Below are 20,274 nucleotides of genomic sequence, written 5' to 3'. Positions count from 1 at the left end.
ATTTAAATGTTTTTTTTAAAAAATAATAATGTGTAAATATTTTCTCCCCAGCTAAAATGAGTCAACTACAAGTATGCCATTCACAAGTTCATTTCCCAAAAAGTGTAAACATTGTGGCACTATCAAACAATGTGGCTCTGTTTGTTTGAGAAACATTGGCTCAACCAATGGCCTGAGTTTGGGGCATGACTGTCTATCTGCCCAACCAATGGTAGACGGGAGTTTTCAGAAAAGCTTTCTGATAACCGTCATTACTCATGCAATTCCATCTGGTGCCACTAATGGCGCAGAAATTACACATTAAAAAAAAAAACACAGGTCTTTGAAATACAGACAGTATTGACTATTGATATGATCTCGAATCAATGCCTTGCCATCACAAATCTTTATGAATAGGGATTTGACATGGTGAAAATCCTCAATGTTTCGTGTCACAGCTTTGTTTAGTAACACGGAGCAATATAAACTGTTATGAAAATATTAAAACTATGTTGTGAATTTTAATATTTTAAGTTTGAATATGTGTTTTAAGGCTCCAGCTATTTCTTCAGTGATGACACAAAGCGATAAAAGGAATATACCGTGTCAATACAAGTTAAGCTCAATAGACAGCATTTGTGGCATTATGTTGACTACCACAAGAATTAATTTTGACTCGTCCTTCCTTTGCTTTAAAATAAAAGGCCAAAGTCAAGGCTACAGTGAGGCACATACAATGGAAGTGAATGTGGCCAATTTTTGGAGGATTTGAATGCAGAAATGTGAAGCTTAGAATTTTATAAAAGCACTTACATTAATTCTACTGTCAAAACTTGTGTATAATTTGAGCTGTTAAGTTGTTTAAATTGACATTTTTACAGTCATTTTAGGGCTTGTTGACATTACATTGTCGTGGCAACAAAGTTGTAAAATTGGCTATAACTTTACACAGAAAATATTGGTAAGCAATTTTATCACAATAAAATCATATTAACACAGATATTGTGTATGCCTATACTTTTGAAAAAGTTAGTAAAGTTCAAAATTGAATTGGCCCCCCATTTACTTCCATTGTAAGTGCCTCAGTATATCAAAAACACACACACACCAAACTGATGTTTGTAAGGTGCTGAGTCTAAACAATGTTTAAAATTCAAAAAAGAGAGCTCGCACAGTTACTTACTGCTCCAAAAAAAAAAAAAATATTTTAATAAATAACCACGTGGTTAATGTTTCGACCAACACAAGAGTCTTCTTCAGAACTATATTACAAAATTTGTGATGTCTATTTCAACATTGAGTCCCATGGATTACACTGGTGTTCACAATATGCTGTTAATGGCTCCACCCAAACTCATCTCCCAGAGCCTTAAGTTATTGCCTAGAATTTGCAGACATGTACTCTTGACATTTTCTCAACCAACTTCTTGAGGTATCACCCTGGGATGATTTTTAAACAGTATTGAAGGAGTTCCCATCTATGTTGGGCACTTATTGGCTGCTTTTCTTTATTATTTGGTCCAAGCCATCAATTTAAAAAAAAAAAAAAAAAAAATTTTTTTTAATTACATTTTAGTTTTGCAATGAAATAAATTAATATGGTGGCACAATTATATTTTTGTCTACAAAAATAATTTCAAACATTTAAGCATACACCTTCAGATCAAAATGTTTTTAAGATCATGAGAAACATTTCAGGCAAGTGTTTCAAAACTTTTGACCGTTAGTGTATATGTGTGTGTGTATCGGTGTAACATGAGAAATGTGTTGATAAAATAATCAAAAGGCATTGCAGAGGTGAATTGTATGTGTGTGAATTTTCCTTTGTTTTCTATGAGCAAACAAATACAAACAAACACTAAGGAGCTGAAATCAACTTAACCATCTTTATTCAACACTCCTTTTCCAAGTTTTACCATCCACCTAAAACAATAACATTTTTGTGCAAGCATCGCATCAGGTTTTCTCGATGACTCTTCCCCTAGAAACCATAATTAAGTACAGAATATATCAAACAATTATTCAATACTTAAGTCTTCACTTTTCTCTGTCTTAAACAATATAGTAACTTCCTGAGTTGAATGGAATGCAGCAAGAGGCAGATTGCTAACGTTAGCTAGCTAGCTTCGCTAGCATCACTTACACTTAGCTTATCTTTCTTTATGCTTCCTTTCTAAGTGCCGATAAAAGTTTGACGTGGTCCCAGCCATCTCGGTAAGCATTGCATTGCAGAATTTACATACTGCTGTGTTTTCTTTTGGACGCTTTTTTGCAGATGAACTCTTCGTGGTTTAGGTCAATGTTTCCCAACCTTTTTTTTGCCACGGCATACTTTTTACGATTAAAAAATCCCATGGCACTCCACTATCCCACATAACCATCGTCGAAAGTTTTCCTTTTCAAGAACTTGTCCATGTTTTCCATCTGTCTAGTAGCTTGAACTCGTAATGTTTGAAATTCAGCTATGCAGAAAATGCAAGTAACATAGGGACACTGTATAATGAGGTCACAGATGCCAAGAGCGCTAATTAATAATGAAAAACCAACAAATTTGTGTCTTTTCCAATTTGTAGATTTGTTCTTGCAAATTAATTCTTGCAACGGCACAGCAAATACATTTATTTATTTACTGTATTTTAAATAAAGTCGCACCTGACTATAAGTTGCACCAGGTCAAAATTGCGTCAAAAACACACAAGTCGCACGGACAGAGTTTGGATCCTGCAGGTACTAGGACCCAAGAGCAGCCGCCCGGCCTCCATTCACCGGTTCAGATGTCAAACGTGCTCCGTGAAGATTACAGTACCTCAGAATCTACACATCGTATCGGTGTTTTTGGACTTGTTTAAAACAGGAGAATTTGCTTTTAATAATCGTATGTAACAGTTTCTCATATTTTATGTTTTATGAGAGAAACGCGACAAGTAAGCCACATCTGTTCAAACATCTAACTCTATGCTGTGCACAAATAAACAGCTTTTAGTCTTTGAGTAAAACAATACACCTGTTATATTCTATTCATTCATTCAGTTCACTGACTGAATGTTTTTACTACAAGTGTGAAGCATCATTTTGTGGGCATGTGAGGAGTTGCGTTTGACAGCAGACTAGAGTTTGTTAGAACAATAATGTTATGATGGACAAAATATTTAAACTGATTGCATAAAATACTTTGTAATGGAAAATATACTGAATTGGCAACTTTAAAACTCTTCTACCGTCTCTATGCCTTCACAAAAATACCGGGAAAAAACTGTATTCATTTATTTTGAGGAATCTGATAATTTTCCATGGCACACCTGACAATCTTTTACGGCATACTAGTGAGCATAGTGGTTGGGAAACACTGGTTTAGGTAGCCAAATTGTATTACAGATTTGGCTGACATCTTTCAGACAGCCACAGTTTCTTCTCCTGTCTCCCGCATCCACTTTCTTGGAGTGCGTGTGAAGGGGGGCGGAGAGGGGTGACAGCTGTTAACAGTAATAACAATTTCAAATGAGAAATTAGTCAAGTTATTGCTTGCATATGAAGCAGGAAGATTTACATCCAATCACAGTAATGATGTTAACAAATAAATCGGGCAATGCACAGGCAATTTAGTGATATCCCCGCAGTTGTGGTCTTGACCGGTCTTGAAATAAAATCCCCAGTCCTCTTTGTCTGAGACTGAGACAAGACTGAGTAAAAATGCGGTTGATTCCAAGACGAGATCGAGACCTTCAAAAAGTGGTCTCAAGGACCTGGGTGTCTCAGTAGTAAAAGATGCTGGCTAGCACCCCTGGAGTTCACTAGTTCGAATCCCAGGGCATGCTGAGTGACTCCAGCCAGGTCTCCTAAGCAACCAAATTGGCCTGGTTGCTAGGGAGGGTAGAGTCACATGGGGTAACCTCCTCATGGTCGCTATAATGTGGTTCGTTCTCGGTTGGGTGTGTGTTGAGTTGAGCGTGGTTGCCGCGGTGGATGGCGTGAAGCCTCCACATGTCTCCGTGGCAATGCGCTCAACAAGCCACGTGATAAGATGCGCGGGTTGATGGTCTCAGACGTGGAGGCAACTGAGATTCGTCCTCCGCCACCCGGACCGAGGCGAATCACTACGCAACCACGAGGACTTTGGGAATTGGGCATTCCAAATTGGAAGAAAAAGGGGAGAAAAAAAAAGAAAAGTGGTCTTGAGACCAAGACCGATCTCGAGTACTACAACACTAAGTACAACTACTTCATGTACAGTAGGAAATATTTCCTTCAAACATCTGGCCAACATACAGCCATGGGATCCACTATGGCACCTAATTTTGCCAATTTATATGTCGCTATGTATTTATTCTGAACAGATTCATTTTTTACAATATATGAGTTTGTTGTTGTTGTTACATTGATGACTGTTTCATTTTATGGACAGGCAATGAACAGCAATTGATTGAATTTTATAATTACTTGAATAACAGCAGTCAACATTAAAATTTACATTGGAATTCAATCATAACAATATCAACTTCTTGGATGTTCTGATTATCAAAGATCAGAATAAGTTGACCACCGATTTATACCGTAAGCCCACAGACCGAAATTTTTTATTAAGATCGGACAGTTTTCACCCTACACCTCTAAAGAAAAGTTTACCTGTTAGCCAGTTTCATAGAATCTGGAGGAAATGTAAAGAAAAGGATAGATATGATCAACAGGATGATATTTTGTTTCAGAGATTTAGAGAGAGGGGACATAATGAGGATTGGATTAAACAAGCGAAACATAGGGCAGAAAATATAGAACATGGTGAAGTGTTTAACAGGACCAAAATTTCACGCAATAGAGGAACATTTTTAGATAATATTCCAGATGCCAATTACAAGTGTGGGTCATGTGCACAATGTAATTTTATGAACAAATGTCTTTTTTTTTTAACCATCCTCGTACAGGCAAAAAAATTAAAATACGTTAAGGGTGTGATTAGCTGTAATACAAATAATGTAATCTATCTTTTGAAATGTCCATGTGGTCTGGGATATGTCGGTAAGACGAGGAGACCTTTATAAATTACAATAAGCAAACATTGTAGTAATATATGCACCGCTAATAACAATAGTCCAGTGGCGATGCATTTATTTATTTATTTATTTTATTTAAACACTCAGTGTCTAGTCTGAGATACTGGGGCATTGAGAGAGTCAGTATCCCACGTAAGGGAGGTGATATAGGTAATTTACTTCTCCGGAGAGAGACTTATTGGATTTATTGTCCCTGCACATTATCTCCAGATGGTTTAAATAAGGAGTTTGACATTAAACCATATCTTTAAGATCCGTTATCTATTGTTTACACTTATATCTATGGTTTTATGGAGCAGTAAGTAAGTGTGCGAGCTCTCTTTTTCTTTTTTTTTTTTTTTTTGGAAATGACTCACTGTAACCCAGATTTTTGCTTTGTTTAAAGAAAAGAAGCAAATGAAAATTCATTTTTGTGGTAATCTATATTATGCCACAAATGCTGTTGATTGAGTTTAAATTGTATTAAACCTGGAATATTCCTTTATACTGTAACAAAGCATGGGTCTATAATTAATTTATGACCATGCTAAAATATAGAAAAGCGTAGAAACTAATTGGATGCAGCAATATTTGGTTCAACATGAATTGGCTCTTTCTGAGTGATATTATGGCATTTTATTTCTTGACGTGAGATCCCTGTGCTTTCTCAAGCACAGGCAAAGGCCATGTGGCATTTAAGCTGCAGAATAATCCCCGATGCTCACACATGCACAAAAAGACGACATTTCGTCAACCTGCTCCTTGGGGGCATGCAGACAGCACTGACTTCATCGGCTTTCCAAGAGACATTATACGAGCCACAAGCATGCAGCAGAATGTATATTCACAGGCACTGATGAAACACACATTATGACAGAAATGCATTAGACATTATGTGTGAGCAGAGCTGCTAGTTATCTCATAATATATATATATATATATATATATATATATATATATATATATATGATAATTGGTCAGCAACATGTCAGGATGTGCAAAGATTAAATACCTGAGTTAAAGTAGTTTTCTCTAAAATGACATTTCTATAATTATGTGCTCACCCTCATGTGGTTACAAGCCCATATGACATACAGTAAGGTCTTCTGCGAAACACAAAAGGAGATGTTAGGCAGTATGTTAGCCTTAGTTTAAAGGTTAATAATATTAAAACAAAAAGCTGCCATGATGTTGTCATCATTTACTCACCCTCACATTGTGCCAAACCAAATCTGTGAAACGCAAAAGGAGGTGTTAGGCAGAAAGTTGGGACTGACAACCGTAGTTATCATTCACTTTCATTGCATGGGAAAAAGATGCAATGAAAGTGAATGATAACTACGGTTGTCAGTCCAAACTTTCTGCCTAACACCTCCTTTTGCGTTTCACAGATTTGGTTTGGCACAATGTGAGGGTGAGTAAATGATGACAACATTTGCATTCATCGAATGAACTATCACTTTAAATCACATGGACAGAATTTCTTGTGTTTATGCTAATGAGCTCACACAGGGACTGCAATATTTATAAATGCTCATGCATAATATCCTTAGAACACTGCACAGCTTTTTGTTTTAATATTATCAACCTTTAAACTTGTCATAAACTTCAAAGGCAGTTAGAGAATGGATTAAAATACCCATGTTTCTAAATCTTATGTAAATCCAGATATTACCCATTCGTTTCTTGACAATGAATAATCTATTTTTTTTTCTTTCAAATGTTTAGCCAACTGTATTAAAAAGGTGAAATAACAAATAGTACACCATAAAACCCTTGGGGGTGAAAAGTAACTGTGCAGATAAGAGAAGGAAATAATGCTGCAGACAACAATTGATGCTAATGATTGAATGTAAAAAGTGAATGTAATCAAAACTACCTTTAAAAAAGCAGTCATATGAAACATTGTATACTGTGCATCTCTGCCAAACAGCTTCATGGGAAGTGAGGTACTAGGCGCTAAGTAAATCACCTGCTTGTGTTGCCTTGGCAAACTTTGCATGAATAATGCCAGCAGCTTACTATTAACTGAATTGATGTGCATGCTACTAGAAATCCTATCATTATCCATGCAGAGTAAAGGAAATGAGATGGGTTTGGGAGACTTGCAGACACAGAATCTCCCAGAAATGTCTTAATGAAGTGTATGTTGGGTGCGTGTCTGTTGCGGCTTGGCCTCTAGAACTTATACATGAAAACTGACACAGGAACAGCTCTTAGAATACTATTCCAAGTATGAATTATAGGCTAATGCATGTGAATATGCAACCATCCATATGCACACCATCATTATTTTATGCCACACATGGACATGTACTTCATGCACATATACATGGACATGCATCCACATACTGATGAGTTCACACTGGTGTGGCATATATCTCCACACCATCATAAGGGTCACTCAGCACTCCAGGTTATTCCTGCCTAGAATAGTCCAGGAACAAATACCTATGTTGGCATGACCAGCATGGTTTGATAAATTCCCCACATTCCAGCAAATGAGTGCAGTCTGGCGCACATTAGAGCAGAATGGCAGTGGCATTAAATATTCAACAGTGCTCTTATTAATGTTCATCCCATCAGCCAAATGCCAATCCTCACCGAGAGAGTGATAGAATGATTATTTTCAGTTACATCCCCCCACCACCCCCGCTGTCCCATGTCCCATTACCCTGAAAAAAGCGTTTTAAAAGACCGTATACGCAGATGACAGGGAATGTGGTGAGTTTCACTTACAACCTGAATGCCAGACAGTATATATATTTTACTTGATCCTAGAGTACCTGCTGCCACTTGAATACATATACACACTGTTTTCAAGCCAGTGCTGTGTGTCTTCATACATTCACTAGAACACAGCTCCAGCCAAAGGAGGGTCATTGCTAATATGAAGTACATTTTTATGGCCCTTATTTATTTCTTTATATACTGGATAAAATTCTAAACTCACAATTTTTAAATATGAAAATCATATTAGATTTTTTCTTGTATCACAATATTGCAATTAAGTGTAAATATTTATTTATTTAATTAAATCATTTCACTACGTTTGAACGGATGTTTCTATTGTTGCCATGTCCCGGGGTGTTGTGTATTAGCTCCTAAAGTAAAAAACAGACAATGCATTGCAAACAGTTTATAAATAGATTTTTATTTCAGACTTTTTAGGCCTTCTGTTAATTTACTTGCCATTGAGTTTATAATTAAGCTAATGGTTCATATATTTTTTTTAATTGTTTAAAAGTGTACTTCGTTAAGTGCCTGAAATTGACCATTGCATATTTCTGAAAGTCCACTAAACCCTTTTGTAAAAATACTTCCTTAGATTACATTTTTTTTAATATATATAGAGTATATATATATATATATATATTTATTTATTTATTTATTTTACAGTTACAGCGATTTAAAAAAAGAATGACTCAGTAGTGAGGAATGACAGGAATCCTCTTTCTCTTCCTTTTCAAAGGGAGAGAAACAGTTCTCCTTTGAAAATCAATCTGCATTATGAAGAATTACTGAAAGAGTGACTGAAACATGTTTGTGGTCGGAACTCTGAAACTAATTGCCTGTGAGGCATAATCTGAATTACATTTTAAGTTGTCAATATTTGACCAGGGTCTTTGAAGTGCAACAGCCGTGGGTGTTTTTGGCTTGTTATCTGTGTGGATGCAATGGAATGATTTGCAAAGAGAAAGGGAAAGAGTGAGAGAGAGGTTAATAACTTGCAGAGAACAAAATACATCCTAATGTAGCCTTACCAGGAGTGACACACTGGCCCTTTAAATCACTGGGACAGATCTAATTGCACCATTTGAAAAGACTCTGAGCTAACGGATTTTACTCCCTCTAAAATCTCAAATTAATAAAAATATTTTCAATTATTTAGCATGCATTAAAGGGACTCTTTCAAGAAATTCTAATAAATTACACATCACAAACAGAAAATATTCAGTATGCCACGTATAAAAGTTGTGGTACACCTGCCCTTGTGTACAACTCTGAAAAGGTCATGCTTGAACAGTTCCTGTTAAGCTTCATGTATGAATTATGTATGAATGAAGCAAGTAGTGATGTCATAGACAACCTACCTACAAAACCTGCCAAAATGAAGGGGATTTAATTTAACAGTATTGTATAACATTAAATAGCATTTTCATTCAAATGCTTCATTGTTATCATCATATCTTTACAAGAGAGTAACAATGACAACAAAATATATTGTTCATAAATTCTATTAAAAAAATACTAGGACATTTTATGAATTTATCAGAACATAATGTTGCAAAGCACAATACCAACACTCAGTGCTGGTAATTATCAGATTATTGATAATAAAAATGATAGACAAGTTGTGTAGAGTGTCTTGCACTAAAAATGAATGAGTCACAGTCATGAACACATGATGGCCAGGGTAACTGAAAGTTCTACCTTGAGGATATGCAGTATATTTCCTTATCTATTATCAAAGAGGTACAGTGATACCAATAAGTATTTAGACTCTTAAGCCACACTTAAAATGTATGAATGCCTTTGCATTATATAATGAAACAAAATATCAAACCAAATGGCAAACACACTTTCCAGCAAACATTTCACAAAAAGCTTGTTAGGTTTCATATAGATATTAATAGATATGCCTACTGTATGTATATTGTTCAAAATTAAGACAAAAAGTATTGTGAAACTTTCAATAGTTAAGTGTCAAAGTATCCAAATAATAGCAAATCTCACTGTTAGTCAAATCTTTACAATGTTTCAATTTTTTAGATGTTGATTGAAATTTGTAGTAAGATTTTTTTTGTTTTTTCTTAGCAATGTTTGATGCTTGTATTCCATTGAGGTGACTGCGTTTAGCAGAAGTAAACTTATTTAACTCTCTGCCCTGGGTTGTTTACTTATATATAATTTTTTCCTCGTGTACTCTGAGAGATACACTACCAGTCAAAAGTTTTGAAACACTTGACCGAAATGTTTCTCATGATCTTAAAAATCTTTTGATCTGAAGGCCTATGCTTAAATGTTTGAAATTAGTTTTGTAGACAAAAATATAATTATGCCACCATATTAATTTATTTCAGTATAAAACTAAAATGTAATAAAAAATAAAAAAAAAGTTTTTGAAATTGATGACTTGGACCAAATAATAAAGAAAAGCAGCCAATAAGATGGGATATAGATGGGAACTCCTTCAATACTGTTTAAAAAGTGTTCCAGGGTGATACCTCAAGAAGTTGGTTAAGAAAATGTCAAGAGTCTCCAAATTCTAGGCAAGGGCGAGTACTTTGAAGATTCTAAAATATAACACAGTTTTTATTTATTTTGGATTTTGTTTAGTCACAACATAATTCCCATAGTTCCATTTATGTTATTCCATAGTTTAAATGACTTTACTATTATTCTAAATTGTGAAAAAAAATATTATAATTAAGAATGAGTAAGTGTTTCAAAACTTTTGACCGGTAGTGTAAGTGGAAGATGTTTTGATCGAGAGCTTTTCCTGCAGGTAAAGAAAGTAGAGAATAAACGACATGTGGAGATCTTGCACAATGTTCCCAGTAATCACCTAAGAGATTTATACAATCCAGAAACCTCATTTGCATAGTATTTTGTCTCTAATTTCAGGAAAAGCATCTTATTACTGTAAATACTGTATGCAATAATACTTTGATCTCCTTCCGAGCACATGGTAACAACCTTAAACTGTACCTTGTTTTTGACCATTAATTAGTTGGTTATGAATAGCAAACTAAGAGGATAATTAATTATCATGTATTTACAAGCGTGATTTGTGGATGAGAAACTCACAAAGTGAAAGTTCAGAATGATTCATGCATATAAAATGCCTGCTTTCTGTAAGGCAGTAATTATTCAAAGTAGTCTGATTCATCGTTCTTATAAAGTGAACATAATGAATGTATCTCTGTCTTGTATTCTTACTTGATTCTTTTTCAAAGATGAATTGCCTCTGTTCATTTATATAATATATATATATATATATATATATATATATATATATATATATATATATATATAAAAGAAAATAAAGAATGAGAAAGGCCTATGTCTTTATGCCTGTTAATGATTTGAGCAGTGTACTATCAATTTTATTTTATTTTTAAATACGCTGTTTATTGTGACTGAATTATATCTTATCATAATGATGAATTTTATACCTTTAGAATCTTAATTTGTGTTTTCTTATCTTGTTTGCATTAAAATAATTTCCAAAATTTCCTCTGGTCCAATGTTTTTCACCTTGTAAAGCACAGCCTAAGCTGATAGCTGTAGCAGGCTTCTAGCTAATCCAAGCTGGAAAACTATTTTAAGGTGGTCAAGTTATTTATTTTTAAACATGGTGGCTGGTCTACTAGCCAATGACCAGTTTGGACCACAGTAAACTGCTTGGACCAGCAAGAAACCAGCTACAATGTTCTTAAACACAGCTACCTTAAGCTGGATTTTCCAGCATTGTATTCGTTTGCAAACCTCACCCTATTTCTTTTTTCCATTAGTGATTTTCGATTTGGAAATGAGATCACAAGCTCTATTTTTGTGAATGTACAAAGCGCAGCACTACACACTATGACCATGCGTAACATACAATTTTCGTGAAAGCGCTAATTCTAAGTGAAATTTTCATGCCAGCGCAAGAGGCAAGAGGGTATGGGTGGAATGTTTGCGCTAGTGTAGGCGTGCAAACTGTGGTTGTATCGTATGTTAATGAAGTGGCACAAAGCACAATTTGCTATTTTTCTCAGAAATAGGTCGTTGTGCTACGACGTTTCAATACCACCTCTTAACTCCGTGTAAAGTTCAAATTCAGTTCCTGCATTTGCAGTTTGGAGATTCCACCAGCAGGTGGTAGTAAAGTTCATGTCCAAATTCTGAAAGTACAGAACATCAATCAATGTCCCTGACAATTGTAATTTTTCAGGGTTAATCGCTTGAGATTTGTTTTGAACTTTCTAGAGGTCATGGTTTTTCAATTATTTGTATTATGTTTCTATGTATTATTATTATTATTATTATATATTTACAATTGTATTAATTATTTAATTTGTAGCCTTCTAGTAATTTTCCACCTGCTGTTGAGACTGATGTTTAAGTCACTGCAAAATGGGTTGGTGGAAGAAGGAGAGACAAAAATGTTTGGATTTGGTATGATTTTTTTTTTTTTTTTTTACCACTTTTGATTATATATTTATCATTTATCATGTTTCATATAAAGTGTAATTTGTGTATATATATATATATATATATATATATATATATATATATATATATATATATATATATATAATTTATTTATTTATTTTCAATAAATGAATTACATTTTTCAAAATCAAAATCAAAATCAAAATCGACCGGTAGAAGTGAAGTGCGTTCCGATACAATCACTGTTAACACTAGCCATGATTTGTGTGTCAGTAGATGAAAATGATTAATAGCCAATACTTACATTCTCTTTAATTTAACGTAGCGTACATCCAAATTCTGACGAGAACAACATTTTCTTTGCATATAAAAGGAGCATGTCACTGTCATAGAATTATGCCTGACATTCATCAAGGACATAGTTAATGCACAAAAGAACGTAATTTTCCGTTCTAATTCATTGAACCTCAGAATTAAATTGCACATGACCCATCCCTTTTGCATGTTGTGCATGCGATTTTGCCAAACCCACTTGCGCCTAGACTTAGCGCATGCTTGCATGAAAATACCAAAACTTGATGTCCATGTCCACTGACTTTGCGCTTATGACTTAAAGCATTGCACTGAGCTTAACACTAATGCTCTTAAAATAGGGCCCCACATGTGAATGGACTTGTGAGTCTTGAGCCCATGAAACCTTTAGGGTCACAGTGAGGATGCTCTGGGTCTGCTGGCATATGGGGTTTTTAGCCTGGCCAGCTGTAATGAACGACATGTCAGCAAGTTTCTAGAGGGCTAATGTGCCCACGACCTCTTTCAAACTTAACCCAGGTGAGAGAGCAGCATGTGAACCCATGTTCTCTCTTCTTTTGCATCCCCATATTCATCAATAAGGGGCAAGACCACTACAGCAATGACATTTTTGAAAGACCCATGTTTACATTGATCGACTGCCCTTTGTAAGACTGTCACAAAATTGTCTGCATCACTTCTGGGAAAGTCAAAGAACTCTGCGAGAACCAACGTCATAAAACTCTCACACAGAGGAGCATCTCCACCTGAGAAAACACACCCCACTGATTGGGGACCATAGAACACAAATCACACTCACATCTGCTCTCTTAATAAGTCATAAGTTATGACTTATCCTGTTCTGTAATGTAAAAGGTTTTCTGATCATACATGTTTGGTATCATTCAAGAGGTCTCAGTGCAACTGGTAAAACAGTCTCATTCCCTTTCAGCTAAGTCAAATCACAAGTAAGATTTAAGAACTTAGTAAAATACTGTATTCTATCCGGGACATGCCCCTCCCAAGTCTCACACAGAGACCACATGATGTATGCAGATTAGGTGCATTCTTTGTAAACATCAAACAACCTACTCAATCAAAGGTCGACTTACAACTCCCTAAATTGTTAACCAAATCCAAAATAACATCAAACATACACATCTGAAAAAACAATAGAATCGTTTGGTACTTAAGGAAGGATGGCAGAGGAGCTCAGGGAATCTGTAAGCAGATCTCCCATGCTGTACCGCTGCATGCAGTTTATATTTATCAAGGTCTCTCTGTAGCCAGAAGATCCACACTGTAAACATTGTGTGTAGTTTTTTTCTCTACCAGGTAATTGCAATTTGTATTTCTTATGTTTGGTAAATGTTTGAATGGAATACAACTTTAATTATATTATTATGCTTGGTTCACTGATAGCTTTGAGTTTGATTTATTATTTTAATTGGATTGTTTGAATGTATTACTATTACCTGGTATATAAATTGTTAATATGATTCATTCTGAAGGACTGTTTTCTAGTATATTTCTTATTAACTACTAATCTATGGTCAGAGTTGGCTTACTGTAACTAAGCTACTTCAGAAGTAACCCATTAGTTAAGTATGTACTAAAAGGCTAAACGGTGAACCGAGAATCTATAATAGAACTTAGCCAAGTAGAATTAAATTGGAATACTAAGAGTAGGACCAAGAATCTGTAAAACAGAACTTAATTGACTGGTGCTAAACGGTGAGTTGAGAATCTATATGAACTTAGCCAAATCAGACTAAACGGATAAAGCAGGGAATCTCTAAGGACTTAGTCTAAAACTTACTAATATCTGAAACTGATGAATTTGTAGTTAAAGGACCTGTGTCGGTCTGGCACAGGACCCAAATAACATTGAAATAACAAATGCAATCTAGAAGAGAGAATTACTAAAATTCAGAGCATAGATACATCAACAAGGTTTTTCATAATTGGAGTCAGATGAAATAAAGAAAAGAATTAATGATAAGATTAATAAAACATGGAACTCAAATCAAATAATCAAAGTATTATTTAATGTTGTGCACGATAAGACAGAACACACAGGAGACCTTCAGCCACACCATTGGATACCGTCCTTGGACCATTGGGTGGCCTCCCACTTACACCTTCATGCAGCTTTGTATATTTATAAAGACTAGCATTAAGGGTCTGCAGCTTAAATTGTATTTGGGGGGCTTTTTAAAGGCACAGTTTCCCTAAAATGGAATTATGTCATCACTTATCCTCAAGACCAAATTTAGCCATGCAACTCTATGCGGCGCAAGCTGATGGGTTCTTTTAACTAGTTACAGTATCTATTAGCCAACTGGCTTGTTCATGTGACACGTTAAGCCAGTCCGCTTGCATGGTGTAGGCTGATTGTTCCTTTGACATGTAATCAGGTAGCCAGTCAACTTATCTCTACATTTGTCTACCATTTAAATGCTCAGTTTTGCAGATAAGATGTTTCACTGCAGCATGCTGCAAGAGTTTTTTTCTCTGAAATCCACCACCACCCCAGCTTCACATGTCTAAATTGGTTAAAAAAAAAGATTATTTGTAATGTCTGTTTGTGCAGCAACATGTCCTACATGCTCAATGCAGTATGTTTTGCATTTTGTATAATTGTGCAGCAGCAGCATGCTTAACTCAATATGTCTGTGCATTTTCTAGCAGTAGCAAGTCTCCATACTTTCTCTCCTGCTGCTGCTGCAAAAAAATAAAAATAAAAAATAAAAAAAATAAATACAACAGCACAGACTAGCATGGACCAGCATGAAAATATGCTGGTCTAAGTTGGTTTATGCTGTTTTGATGATATTATAGTTGATGGAAGTGAATTGATTAAAATGGAAGTGAACTACAAAAACAAAGACACAATTTTTGCACATCCGTACTTACAAGTCAAACCTGGGATAGTTTGTGTGTGTGTGTGTGTGTGTGTGTGTGTGTGTGTTTGATAGAATATGCTCCATAGTGAATAGGTTGTGGGGGTGACTACTAGCTGACCATTATAGGTACAGTACTAGGCAAGCTATGTGGCTTCTCTCTTGAATAAATAGCCTGCCTGTCCCTCACAGATTGCCTCTGCAGATTAACAAGTCAGGAGTGAGTTGTGCTTTTGTAAGCCGCCATAAAGGAGTGGGTGACCATGCTATTCAGTGGTCTGAATTCTTTCTCCTTGAGTCCCTTGGGTGAACAATTCTTTTAACTATGCTTTTATTTTTCAGGCTTAACTTTTTCTCCGAAATGTGAAAGCCACTTTTAATTTGTAAGAATCCCCACCAAAATTATTATTATTATTATTGTTATTATTGTACATAAAAATCATCTTAAAGTTCAAATTAATCTCTTCGTGCCAGAGGCAGAACCCACCCTTGCAGTTGCTTACCATGTTTGCCTCATAAAATCCCAAGCTCATTAGCCAGACAAGAGCATCCATGTCCATGTTAGCAAACAGAAGGTTTAATATAAATAGCAGGGTCTGCTTGAGTGGGAGACTAGAACTCTGCTCTGCAGCAAATTGCTTTGGGGTGGGGGAATGAGGGGAGCTGGGGTGGGAATGCAGGCAATTTCTCCCCAATGAGAGAGAGTATGGTGTTGATGGAATGTAGGTTTTGATAAGGCAGTAAGTGTGTGAGTGGTACATGTGGCTGGGCAGATATAGAGGGGACAGAAGGATTTTAATCTGGGGTAGTGAGCTGCTGTATTAGCAGCTGGGGCATGCTATAGCCCACCATATTTTGCTACGGAACATTGTGATTTGTTTCAATGTGTAGGAGATACAGTGTTTGATTCGTTGAGTGGTTACACATACGTATTGGGAATAAACCTACTCTTAAAGTATCACTCACCCACGCAGTTGTCTGTTGTTTGAAAAGTACAATCTGAAGTATGATTATAAAACAGATATTTTGGTCTCTCACGTCTAATTGGATAAACCATTGTAAAATAAAGCAAAAAGCCATGAGAGGCCATACGTTACAGTTTTACTTTGATGGGGAAGGGGTGTGCTTAGGCACAACACGAAGCACTCAACAGGCTTATTAATTTTTTTTTTTTTAAATGGAGGCAACAGCAATATGATAAGACACCAATTTTCAAAACAACAGTAAATTATTAATAATGCTTGGAATACAATGTACTGTTTAAATAGTCAAATGAATATGAGTAGCACATGTTAGCAATGTTAGCAAACTTACTAATGAAAGAGTGAGCTCACACCAATGGACAACTTGCTAATATTAAATATTACAATAACACTTTACAATAAGGTTGTACTTGTAAACATTAGTAAACTAGATTAGTTAACATGGATGTAAGGGGGTTTGAGGAAAGGAGGAGGCGAGAACCGGCTTGACAACATAAATAATAATTTAATAAACAACTTAAACAAAAACACACAACCATAAACACACAGTACAGCTGCCTGTGATTCTCTCTCTCTCGAACTGTCGTCCCCGGCCGCCTTTATACCTCGCGCGCCCCATCAGGCTGATTGGGGACCGGACGTGCGTCATTCCAGCCCGGCCCCACCCTCCTCGGCTCTACAATGGACTAACAATAAACAATACTTTTACAGCACTTATTGATCTTAGCTAAATCAAATCAAATCACCTTATTGTCACACAACCATATACACAAGTGCAACAGTGGGTGAAAGTCTTGGGTGCAGTTCCGAGCAACATAGCAGTCATGACAGTGATGTGACATATACCAATTTACAATCAACATCAGATTTACACAACACAATTTACATATATAATATACACAATTACACAACACAATATACAAATAATAATATACAATGTACAGTATACAATACACACGATATAGAATACACATACACAATATAGAATACACAGTATACAATAAAAATAGAATATATAAAATATACAGTATGTTGTATTGTGCTGTATTGACATTCAGGCTATCGGTTGATAGTCAGTTGCCAGTGTGTTGTTAAGAGAGAATATATTTATAACAGTCCAGTGTGAGATATAAGATTATAAGATTAATAAAGTGCAGTGCTGATGTATATTGATCGTGAGAGATCAAGAGTTCAAAAGTCTGATTGCATACGGAAGAAGCTGTCATGAAGTCTGCTGGTGTGAGTCCTGGTGCTGCGATACCGCCTGCCTGATGGTAGCAGAGAGAGCAGCCCATGGCTCGGGTGGCTGGAGTCTCTGATGATCCTCTGAGCTTTTTTCACACACCGCCTGGTATATACGTCCTGGAGGGAGGGAAGCTCACCTCCGATGATGTGTCTGGTAGTTCGCACCACCCTTTGCAGGACTTTGCGTTTGAGGGTGGTGCTGTTGCCGTACCAGGCAGGGATGCAGCCAGTCAGGATGTTCTCTACAGTGCTGGTGTAGAACCGTGTGAGGATGTGGTGGTTCATTCTAAACTTCCTCAGCCATCTCATGAAGAAGAGGCGCTGGTGAGCCTTCTTCACAACAGCCTTAGTGTGGACAGACCATGTGAGTTCCTCAGTGATGTGGACACCAAGGAACTTGAAGCTGCTGACTCTCTCCACTGGTGCTCCACTGATGGTGATGGGGCTGTGTTCTCTGTCTTTTCTCTTGAAGTCCACCACAAGCTCCTTGGTCTTACTGACATTAAGGGAGAGGTTGTGCTTCTGACACCAGTGTGTCAGTGTGTGCACTTCCTCTCTGTAGGCTGATTCATCATTGTCAGTGATCAGACCTACCACTGTTGTATCATCAGCAAACTTAATGATGGCATTGGAGCTATGTGTTGCCACACAGTCATGTGTGTACAGGGAATACAGGAATGGGCTGAAAACACAGCCCTGCGGGACTCCAGTGTTGAGGGTCAGTGATGAGATGTTGCTGCCCATTCTAACCACCTGGCATCTGCTTGACAGGAAGTCCAGGATCCAGCTATACAGCGAGCTGTTTAAGCCCAGAGCCCAGAGTTTCTCATCAAGCTTGGAGGGCACTATGGTGTTCAATGCTGAGCTGTAGTCTACAAACAGCATTCTCACATATGTGTTCCTTTTTTCCAGGTGGGAGTGAGCAGTGTGTAGTGTAAATGCAATGGCATCATCAGTGGAGCAGTTGTTGCGGTATGCAAACTGCAGTGAATCCAGTGAGGGAGGAAGCTCAGAGCAGATGTAATCTCTGATTAGTCTCTCAAAGCATTTGCTGATGATGGGGGTCAGAGCAACAGGACACCAGTCATTTAAGCAAGTGATTTTGGCTTGCTTTGGTACAGGCACAATGGTGGACATTTTGAAGCATATGGGGACCACAGACAAGGAGAGGGAAAGGTTGAAAATGTCTGTAAAAACACCAGCCAGTTGCACACGCTCTGATGACGCAGCCCGGAATGCCGTCTGGACCTGCAGCTTTGCAGATATTCACCCGTCGGAAGGATCGGGTTACATCCACTACAGAGACGGAGAGTGAACTAACCTCTGTAGCTTTGGCTGCGGGAACTCTCTCTCCATGTAGGCAGGGTTATTTCCCTCGAAACGAGCATAAAAAGTATTTAGCTCATCCGGCAGAGAGGCAACGGTGTTTACGGCAGAGTTTTCATTCCCTTTGAAGTCTGTGATGACATGAATTCCTTTCCACATGCTTCTAGAGTTGGTGGTGTTGAACTGTCCTTCAATCTTGTCCTTGTACTGGTGTTTGGCTGCTCTGATAGTTTTGCAGAGGACATAACTGGCTTGTTTATGCTCCTCCACGTTCCCGGAATTAAAAGCAGAGGTCTGCGCATTAAGTGCCACACGAACATCGCTATTAATCCATGGTTTCTGATTCGGGTAGATACGTATAGTTTTGGTCGGTACAACGTCCTCTATGCACTTACTGATGAAACACGTTATGCTATCAGCCTATACCTCGATGTCATCATCAGAGGCGGACCGCAGAATCTGATTGGTCTGATCAGCACTGGATCGTTCTGAGGGTGGGTGCTTCCTGTTTCAGTTTCTGCCTGTAAGTGGGCAGAAGCAGAATGGAAGAGTGGTCCGATTTGCCAAATGGCGGGCAGGGGAGGGATTTGTAGCCATCCCAGAAGGGAGAGTAGCAATGGTCCAAAACCCGGTCCCCTCGTGTGTTGAAACTGATGTGTTGGAAGTATTTCAGTGTGATTGATTTAAAATTGTCTTTGTTAAAGTCCCCAGTCACAATGAACGCGGCCTCAGGGTGCGCGGTTTCCTGCTTACTTATACATCCATACAGTTCCTTGAGTGCCTGGTCTGTGTTGGCTTGTGGCGGGATGTACACAGCTGTGATAATGACCGCTGTGAATTCCCTCGGTAGCCAAAATGGCTGACACAGAAGCATGAGAAATTCCAGATCAGGAGAGCAGAAAGACTTGATAGAATGTACGTTCCTCTGATCACACCAGGATTTGTTGATCATAAAACATACACCACCACCTCTGCTTTTACCTGAGAGGTCTTTTGCTCTATCAGCTCGGTGCACGGAGAACCCTGCGGGTTCAATGGCTGAGTCTGGAATCTCCGCAGACATCCAAGTTTCTGTAAGGCAGATAATGCAGCAGTCCCTCGTCCCTCATTGGAAAGAGATCCACGGTCTCAGCTCGCAGAGCTTGTTGTCCAGAGACTGAACATTTGCCAGTAGAATACTGGGTAGTGGGGGATGATTTGCGCGACGTCTTAGTCTGATGAGAACGCCGGCTCTCCTTCCCCTTTTCCGGCTGCGTTTCCATGGCCGGGCTGCCCAAACAAGGGGCTCCACTGGCGTGTTTGTAAACAGCGGGTCGGCATTGAGGAATTTAAAGTCCGGTTTTCGGAGTGCTATTGCAG

The 20,274-nt window shown here is 37.5% G+C and overlaps 1 protein-coding gene across 2 annotated transcripts in view; it reads right to left on the bottom strand.

Moving 5' to 3' along the window:
* The window catches only part of csmd3b (CUB and Sushi multiple domains 3b), a 715,228-nt gene that overhangs the window by 492,469 nt on the left and 202,485 nt on the right, over positions 1 to 20,274 (bottom strand). The window lies entirely within an intron of this gene.

Source organism: Myxocyprinus asiaticus, chromosome 30 (assembly GCF_019703515.2).
Source record: "Myxocyprinus asiaticus isolate MX2 ecotype Aquarium Trade chromosome 30, UBuf_Myxa_2, whole genome shotgun sequence".
Classification (NCBI taxonomy): domain Eukaryota; kingdom Metazoa; phylum Chordata; class Actinopteri; order Cypriniformes; family Catostomidae; genus Myxocyprinus; species Myxocyprinus asiaticus.
Note: the sequence above shows the minus strand (reverse complement) of the source record. Positions and strands in the feature narration are given on the sequence as shown.